General features: G+C 41.7%; 2 non-coding genes across 2 annotated transcripts; both read left to right on the forward strand.

Annotated features, from left to right (window-relative positions):
• Positions 1–2,376: 2,376 nt before the first annotated feature.
• LOC144236490 (U1 spliceosomal RNA) lies at positions 2,377–2,534 on the forward strand. The gene has a single exon (XR_013336575.1). It is a non-coding gene; the product is annotated as a U1 spliceosomal RNA (small nuclear RNA).
• Positions 2,535–7,702: 5,168 nt separating this feature from the next.
• Positions 7,703–7,860, forward strand: LOC144236491 (U1 spliceosomal RNA). The gene has a single exon (XR_013336576.1). It is a non-coding gene; the product is annotated as a U1 spliceosomal RNA (small nuclear RNA).
• The last annotated feature ends 1,058 nt before the right edge of the window (positions 7,861–8,918 follow it).

The following is an 8,918-nucleotide window of genomic DNA, read 5'->3' on the forward strand; positions in this document are numbered from 1 at the left end:
AGGGGGGCCGGGGCCGGGGGGGAGAGGCAGCAGGCCCCGCCCACAATCCGCCCCGCCCCTCGGGGTCCCGCGCTCAGCCTGCCCAGTCTCGCTCTCCCGCCCGCTGCTCCTGAGGCGCCGGCGTCTCTCTCAGACTTTTGCAGAGACGCTGCTGGGGGCCATTTGAGATTTTTGTCCTTAACGTTCTTGCCTTACTCCTGCTCACCCACCCATCCCGGATCTTCCAAAACCTCGTTTTCTGACGATGCCTGGGATTTACCCCGTCCCAGCCTCTTGTCAGCCCGAACTTGGGGCGTTGGGGGTGTGAGAGGAGGCAGCGTTAAAGGGCTAAATAAGGCAGAGTGAAGCGGGGTGCAGGAGAGGCGCAGCCCGCCGACCCGCGCGCGTGCGCACAGCTGCCCGCGTAGGGGCTCGGGGGCAGGCCCTCGGTGGGGTCACNTCTCCGCTTTCCTTCCCTCGAGTCCCGGCCTCCCTCGCACGCGTGGGTCGCTTTGAAAGTGAAGAAGTGAGGGAGTAGAGTCAGTACTACATAAAAACGTTGACAGCAGATGCTAACGGTGTTTTTTGTTTTTGTTTTTAAATGCTTTTAAAATTGCAGATCGTTTTGCAGTCAGGGCTCTGTGCGAGGTTCCGCGGTTGCCAGTGCGAGCTAACTATTTGGGAACGTTGAGGACAATACTGTGGTTGAAGGCGGCACTGGACAACATTTCTTTCTTTCTTTAATCCGATCAGTCCACCCCACATCAGCTTTGAGGTGAAGGAGCCGCGAAGGAGAGCAGGGAAACCCAGGCCTTGTGTTGTGGGTGTTGGCATGACCGTGATCTCTCCCCACGATTCTCTAGATGTCAGTTTCCTGATCTGAAAAACGGACATGGGACGTGATCTCCAAGATGTTTTTCACCTTTGACTTATGTGAACCAGAGATTTTCTAGAATACCGTTGATGGGGTTGGGAGTGGGGAGGTGCATACAAAGAATAAAGTCCATGCAAGTGTGCTTGTTTTAGGCCCGCTTCTGGCAAAGGGCATGTTTCCGTTAGATAAGCAATTTCTTTTAAAGCTAAAGAAACAAATACTGTGAAGGATGGGCGGGAGAAAGCCATTGGTGCTGTTCGGGTCTGCGTCTCAAATTGAGCCAAAGGTACCCCTGAAAGTAGGTTGCATAATTAAGGCATAAATATGCAAAACTTTTTATCCCTAAAACTACCAGAAAGAGACCATGTCTAATTTTAAGCCTGGTTGGCATCAACTTCCTCCCTCGGTTCAAGTTTGCTGCCGCCCCAGCCTCAGCAAGTGGGGATGCATATGTTACACACACACACACACACACACACACACACACACACACACACACACACACCAGACCCTGTGCTCCATGTTTCCGCATTGGCAACAGGGCAAAGCATTGAGTCAGTCCATCTCCCAACTCTCTCCACCAATCCATCATAAGTGGACTTTCCAGAAGCTGCCGTTTCAATAAACATCCTTTGGAAATTATCTGCAAGAAGCAGTTGTCAGGGCCACTAGAAAATTCTACCTCTTTTTGGTCAGAAAGAATCCACTACTATATTAAAATGGATTGGACTAGCACTACCTCTCTCTCATTAATGTAGTCTGTCATTTTTTATACTTTTGTTAAAAAGAAGACTGCAGATCCAAAGCGCAGTTACTAACCCCCAGGACAGCAAACCAAGACTTAATTGCAATTCAATCTCTCTAGGAGTGGAATTTTAAAGCAAATCAATCTGGAATTTTCTGGTCAGCAACAATTAGGTAATCTATCACTTGGGTCCTCTCCATCCTTCCCTGCACTACACCACCAAAGGCTGAGGAGATAATCTGCATGATAAGACCCCTGCCCTTCCCTCTGTAAAGGGAAGGGGAATTTGCCAGAAACAATCCTTGCTTTTCTTTTTGCTAATAACTTCTTGCCCCACCCTCCTTCCTCTATAATCCTTCAATTTTATACAACTCCTCAGAGCATCCCTAAACTAGCTAGATGGGATGCTACTTGATTCATGCTTTATTCATTGTTTAATAAAGCCAATTAGATCTTCAAATGTACTCAGTTGAATTTTGTTTTCTAACACCTTCAACTAAACCCTTTGATGTAAAGTATATAGCTCTTTTTTTAAAAATGAGAACAATTAGGGGATCCTGAGTAGTTCAGTCAGTTAAGCTTCCGACTTCAGCTCAGGTCATGATCCGTGAGTTTGAGCCTCTAGTCCAGCTCTCTGCTGACACCTCAGAGCCTGGAGCCTGCTTCAGATTCTGTGTCTCCTTCTCTCTCTGCCCTTCCCACATCACAGTTTGTATGTCTCTCTCTTTCTCTCAAAAATAAAAAAAACATTAAAAAAAATTTTAAATGAGAACAACTAATGCTTACCTGGCCAGGGAGACAGCATGATCATGAAGATGGTTTTCCTAAGGTGAGACTTATCCATTGCACTCTGGATGTGCTGACCCCTGCAACGTCCCCAGATGTGCGAAACTGCATAATCTGTGGTAGTGGGGGACTGTGTTTGCTTTTCCCTTGGAAAATAAAAAGAGAAAATGAGAACTGTACCATGTTTAAGCAGTCATATAAATTAGGAGGGGAATGGATTTTTTGTAGAGCTACGTAGGTAGAGGTTCCAATAAAAATCCATTTTGGGAGTTTTGGATCTCTCTCTGGCACTTGGTAAGGTGATTTTTCACTCTTTTTCTTTAAGTTTATTTATTTATTTTGAGAGAGAGAGGACACCAGTAGGGGAGGGGCAGAGAGAGAAGGGGAGAGAATCACAAGCAGACCCCCTGCTCAGTGCAGAGCCAATACAAGGCTCATCCCACTACCTGTGAGATCGTGACCTGAGCCGGGATCAAGAGTTGGTTGCTTAACTAACTGCTTAACTAACTTACAGGTTTTCACTCTGTAAGTACTGCTTCAAAATTAGTTTAAACTTCTGGCTTTTACATATATTGGTGACTGACAAATGATTTATGCAGAAATTTGAATTCTGGGACCAAATACTAGATTTGAAATATATCGATGTGATTAGCTTTCTATTTAAAACTAAATATTTCATTAAAAAATTAACATTGTTATGAAATATACACACAGAACAATGCACAGACCAAAGATGCCCAGGGAATTGATTTATCACACAGTTAACGTTTATGTGGTTCCCACTCACATTGAAACAGTCAGAACAGATATGCCAACTAAATGCAACCTTTTTTTAGATAAGATTCTAAAAAGGCCAGGGAATTGTTGGACAGTTAACAAAATTTCATTGTGGTCTGTGAATTAGACATTAGTTTGTACCAATGTTGATTACCTGATTGTAGAGTTGTATGCTGATTATAGAGAAGGATGTCCTTGGTTTTTGTTTGTTGATTGGTTGGTTTTGGGGTTTTTTCTTGAGTGAGGAGAACATACACTGGAGTATTGAGGGGTAATGAGACATTATAGCTGCAGTCTATTTTCAAAAGCCTCAGAAAAGGAATGGCAAAAATGGAGAGAAATAAAAGCAATGGAACAAACACAGTAAAATGTTAATAACTGGGGAATCTTTGGGTGAAGGGGTACTGGAATTCTTTGTACTGTCTTCTCAATTTTTCTTTAAGTTAGTCATTTCAAAATAATTATTTACCAAAAAAATCTATTTCAGGTGAATTGAGGACTTAAATGTTGAAAACAAAGTCTTAAAATAGTAAGTGAAATATGTAGATATTTTAAAACCTTAAGTAAGTAAGAAAAGCATGAACTGGAAAAGGTTGATAAATTTGAGCATAATAAATGAAACTTTTTATTCATAAATTAACACTTTAAATAAATAAAAGAGCAAATTATAAACTGTCAGAAAACATGAGTATCAAGAACTAAAGGACTCAAACCAAATTTTTAAAAGTGTGTTATGTACACATACACAGGCACACACACACAATCTCTAAAATGAAAATGGGCAAAATACATGAAGAAGCATTTCATAGATGAGGAAGCATATGTGATTTATTCCAGGAATGCAAGCAAACTCGTTTAACCTTGAAAAATCTCAGTGTCTCCACATCTTTCCAGTCCTGAGGGTTTGAAAGATTACAGGCCCATCTAACTGTGGTGAATCTCATGTTTCTGATGACCACACCCATACCATAAAATCACCATAGTACCACTTCAGAAACAAGTTGTGTTCTTCTCAATGCACCTCATTAGGAGTAACACCATTCCATCATAGTTGATGTTAATCTGGATTACCTGGTTGTGTTGGTGTCTGCCAGGTTTTACTTCCTGAAATCCACCATTTCCAAGTCCTCCTTTGTAACTGATTAACATTTTGTAGGGAAGTATTTTAAGATTATGTTTATTTCCTAGTCCTTGTCATACCTCCACACAATGGTCTTCGCATCCATTGGCTCTCCTGTCTAAATCATGCATCTCTATGGTGGTTGCCAAATGGTGCTTCTCTTTGTCATTTCTTCTAAATTTATTTGGCATTCTACTGTAAAAAGAGTTTTCTCTTTTCCTATCTCTTTCTCTTTTCTTCCTTCCTTCCTTCCTTTCTTCCTCCTTCTCCCTTCCTGTCTTCTTCCTTCCTTCCTTCCTTCCTTCCTTCCTTCCTTCCTTCCTTCCTTCCTTCCTTCCTTCCTTCCTTTAAATCAGTGTGAACTCATGGATTCCTATTTTATTTGATGTGCTATAATCCCTTCTTCTTATTTTAATGCCCAAATTGTTCCCTTGTTAGCCAGTGGGAGCCATTTCAAGCTGATTTTTGTGTCTTTTCAGTGTATCCTAATCATTCATTGAGAATTCTTATGTTCTGAGACAAAAAGGTATTCTAGGCTTGTCATGTCCTCACCTAGCCCTGGAATCTGTCAGTTTTTCCAAAAGTTTGCTTTTTTTAAAATTTCAAAATGAGATCTAGGCACTGGTAGTAGTTGTTGTTGCTAGAGTGTGGTTGCTTCTAAGTTTCTCTGAGAAGATAGAAGTGAGGAATATGTGTGTGTACTCTATCTCCACATACATACCACACACACACATTTCTATTTCTATATGTGTATAGTCTGTACAAACATATTATATAACTATGATATAGAACTATGAGTTTATATTGATACTTCCAATATTAATCCAATACACTTTCCATATGTAACGGAACTAATGTGAGTTCACTCCCTAATGAGCTACAGATAGACTACCCCAGGTGGGACTGTCACACAAAGGAAACTGTATTTACAATAAATAGGAGATCACAGGGAGTAACTTCCAAAGCCATAACTCCCCAGTTGGGGTGGCCTGAGTAGGTTTCTTGTATTTAGGTCTAGGATACATATTCAGAAAAGGGAGTTCTGTCATCACATGTAGAAGTGGGCATAAGGTCACCCTTGCCTACTTAGGAAACATGCTTATACNCGGTGGTGTCACCCGCCGTGCGGCGCGGCGCCACCCCTGAACCCCCGCTGGCCTTCCCCTCTCCGCTTTCCTTCCCTCGAGTCCCGGCCTCCCTCGCACGCGTGGGTCGCTTTGAAAGTGAAGAAGTGAGGGAGTAGAGTCAGTACTACATAAAAACGTTGACAGCAGATGCTAACGGTGTTTTTTGTTTTTGTTTTTAAATGCTTTTAAAATTGCAGATCGTTTTGCAGTCAGGGCTCTGTGCGAGGTTCCGCGGTTGCCAGTGCGAGCTAACTATTTGGGAACGTTGAGGACAATACTGTGGTTGAAGGCGGCACTGGACAACATTTCTTTCTTTCTTTAATCCGATCAGTCCACCCCACATCAGCTTTGAGGTGAAGGAGCAGCGAAGGAGAGCAGGGAAACCCAGGCCTTGTGTTGTGGGTGTTGGCATGACCGTGATCTCTCCCCACGATTCTCTAGATGTCAGTTTCCTGATCTGAAAAACGGACATGGGACGTGATCTCCAAGATGTTTTTCACCTTTGACTTATGTGAACCAGAGATTTTCTAGAATACCGTTGATGGGGTTGGGAGTGGGGAGGTGCATACAAAGAATAAAGTCCATGCAAGTGTGCTTGTTTTAGGCCCGCTTCTGGCAAAGGGCATGTTTCCGTTAGATAAGCAATTTCTTTTAAAGCTAAAGAAACAAATACTGTGAAGGATGGGCGGGAGAAAGCCATTGGTGCTGTTCGGGTCTGCGTCTCAAATTGAGCCAAAGGTACCCCTGAAAGTAGGTTGCATAATTAAGGCATAAATATGCAAAACTTTTTATCCCTAAAACTACCAGAAAGAGACCATGTCTAATTTTAAGCCTGGTTGGCATCAACTTCCTCCCTCGGTTCAAGTTTGCTGCCGCCCCAGCCTCAGCAAGTGGGGATGCATATGTTACACACACACACACACACACACACACACACACACACCAGACCCTGCCCNTAATTGTTAATAAGATCCCTGCCTTCAAGAAAACCATAATGAAGCAAAGTTGGTAAACTTATTTTAATGAAGAAACTTGATTTAAGTAAGGTGAGTATTGTATGATATTGACTTACATGTACAGTAGTATCTCAAAGAAGGGGGAGTGTGCATTGCCCTGAGTGATGCCTTGTATTTTTAAAGTTGACTGTAGTTCAGAAAAAGATCAAGAAAGTGAACATTGACACTAAAAGTGGTCAGCATTTGTTGGGCACTTACATGTTCCAGTTATACACACACACACACACACCACACACACACACACACACACACACACACACCAGACCCTGTGCTCCATGTTTCCGCATTGGCAACAGGGCAAAGCATTGAGTCAGTCCATCTCCCAACTCTCTCCACCAATCCATCATAAGTGGACTTTCCAGAAGCTGCCGTTTCAATAAACATCCTTTGGAAATTATCTGCAAGAAGCAGTTGTCAGGGCCACTAGAAAATTCTACCTCTTTTTGGTCAGAAAGAATCCACTACTATATTAAAATGGATTGGACTAGCACTACCTCTCTCTCATTAATGTAGTCTGTCATTTTTTATACTTTTGTTAAAAAGAAGACTGCAGATCCAAAGCGCAGTTACTAACCCCCAGGACAGCAAACCAAGACTTAATTGCAATTCAATCTCTCTAGGAGTGGAATTTTAAAGCAAATCAATCTGGAATTTTCTGGTCAGCAACAATTAGGTAATCTATCACTTGGGTCCTCTCCATCCTTCCCTGCACTACACCACCAAAGGCTGAGGAGATAATCTGCATGATAAGACCCCTGCCCTTCCCTCTGTAAAGGGAAGGGGAATTTGCCAGAAACAATCCTTGCTTTTCTTTTTGCTAATAACTTCTTGCCCCACCCTCCTTCCTCTATAATCCTTCAATTTTATACAACTCCTCAGAGCATCCCTAAACTAGCTAGATGGGATGCTACTTGATTCATGCTTTATTCATTGTTTAATAAAGCCAATTAGATCTTCAAATGTACTCAGTTGAATTTTGTTTTCTAACACCTTCAACTAAACCCTTTGATGTAAAGTATATAGCTCTTTTTTTAAAAATGAGAACAATTAGGGGATCCTGAGTAGTTCAGTCAGTTAAGCTTCCGACTTCAGCTCAGGTCATGATCCGTGAGTTTGAGCCTCTAGTCCAGCTCTCTGCTGACACCTCAGAGCCTGGAGCCTGCTTCAGATTCTGTGTCTCCTTCTCTCTCTGCCCTTCCCACATCACAGTTTGTATGTCTCTCTCTTTCTCTCAAAAATAAAAAAAACATTAAAAAAAATTTTAAATGAGAACAACTAATGCTTACCTGGCCAGGGAGACAGCATGATCATGAAGATGGTTTTCCTAAGGTGAGACTTATCCATTGCACTCTGGATGTGCTGACCCCTGCAACGTCCCCAGATGTGCGAAACTGCATAATCTGTGGTAGTGGGGGACTGTGTTTGCTTTTCCCTTGGAAAATAAAAAGAGAAAATGAGAACTGTACCATGTTTAAGCAGTCATATAAATTAGGAGGGGAATGGATTTTTTGTAGAGCTACGTAGGTAGAGGTTCCAATAAAAATCCATTTTGGGAGTTTTGGATCTCTCTCTGGCACTTGGTAAGGTGATTTTTCACTCTTTTTCTTTAAGTTTATTTATTTATTTTGAGAGAGAGAGGACACCAGTAGGGGAGGGGCAGAGAGAGAAGGGGAGAGAATCACAAGCAGACCCCCTGCTCAGTGCAGAGCCAATACAAGGCTCATCCCACTACCTGTGAGATCGTGACCTGAGCCGGGATCAAGAGTTGGTTGCTTAACTAACTGCTTAACTAACTTACAGGTTTTCACTCTGTAAGTACTGCTTCAAAATTAGTTTAAACTTCTGGCTTTTACATATATTGGTGACTGACAAATGATTTATGCAGAAATTTGAATTCTGGGACCAAATACTAGATTTGAAATATATCGATGTGATTAGCTTTCTATTTAAAACTAAATATTTCATTAAAAAATTAACATTGTTATGAAATATACACACAGAACAATGCACAGACCAAAGATGCCCAGGGAATTGATTTATCACACAGTTAACGTTTATGTGGTTCCCACTCACATTGAAACAGTCAGAACAGATATGCCAACTAAATGCAACCTTTTTTTAGATAAGATTCTAAAAAGGCCAGGGAATTGTTGGACAGTTAACAAAATTTCATTGTGGTCTGTGAATTAGACATTAGTTTGTACCAATGTTGATTACCTGATTGTAGAGTTGTATGCTGATTATAGAGAAGGATGTCCTTGGTTTTTGTTTGTTGATTGGTTGGTTTTGGGGTTTTTTCTTGAGTGAGGAGAACATACACTGGAGTATTGAGGGGTAATGAGACATTATAGCTGCAGTCTATTTTCAAAAGCCTCAGAAAAGGAATGGCAAAAATGGAGAGAAATAAAAGCAATGGAACAAACACAGTAAAATGTTAATAACTGGGGAATCTTTGGGTGAAGGGGTACTGGAATTCTTTGTACTGTCTTCTCAA

The sequence above is a fragment of the Crocuta crocuta genome, unplaced genomic scaffold (genome assembly GCF_008692635.1).
Source record: "Crocuta crocuta isolate KB4526 unplaced genomic scaffold, BGI_CrCroc_1.0 scaffold24, whole genome shotgun sequence".
NCBI classification, from domain to species: domain Eukaryota; kingdom Metazoa; phylum Chordata; class Mammalia; order Carnivora; family Hyaenidae; genus Crocuta; species Crocuta crocuta.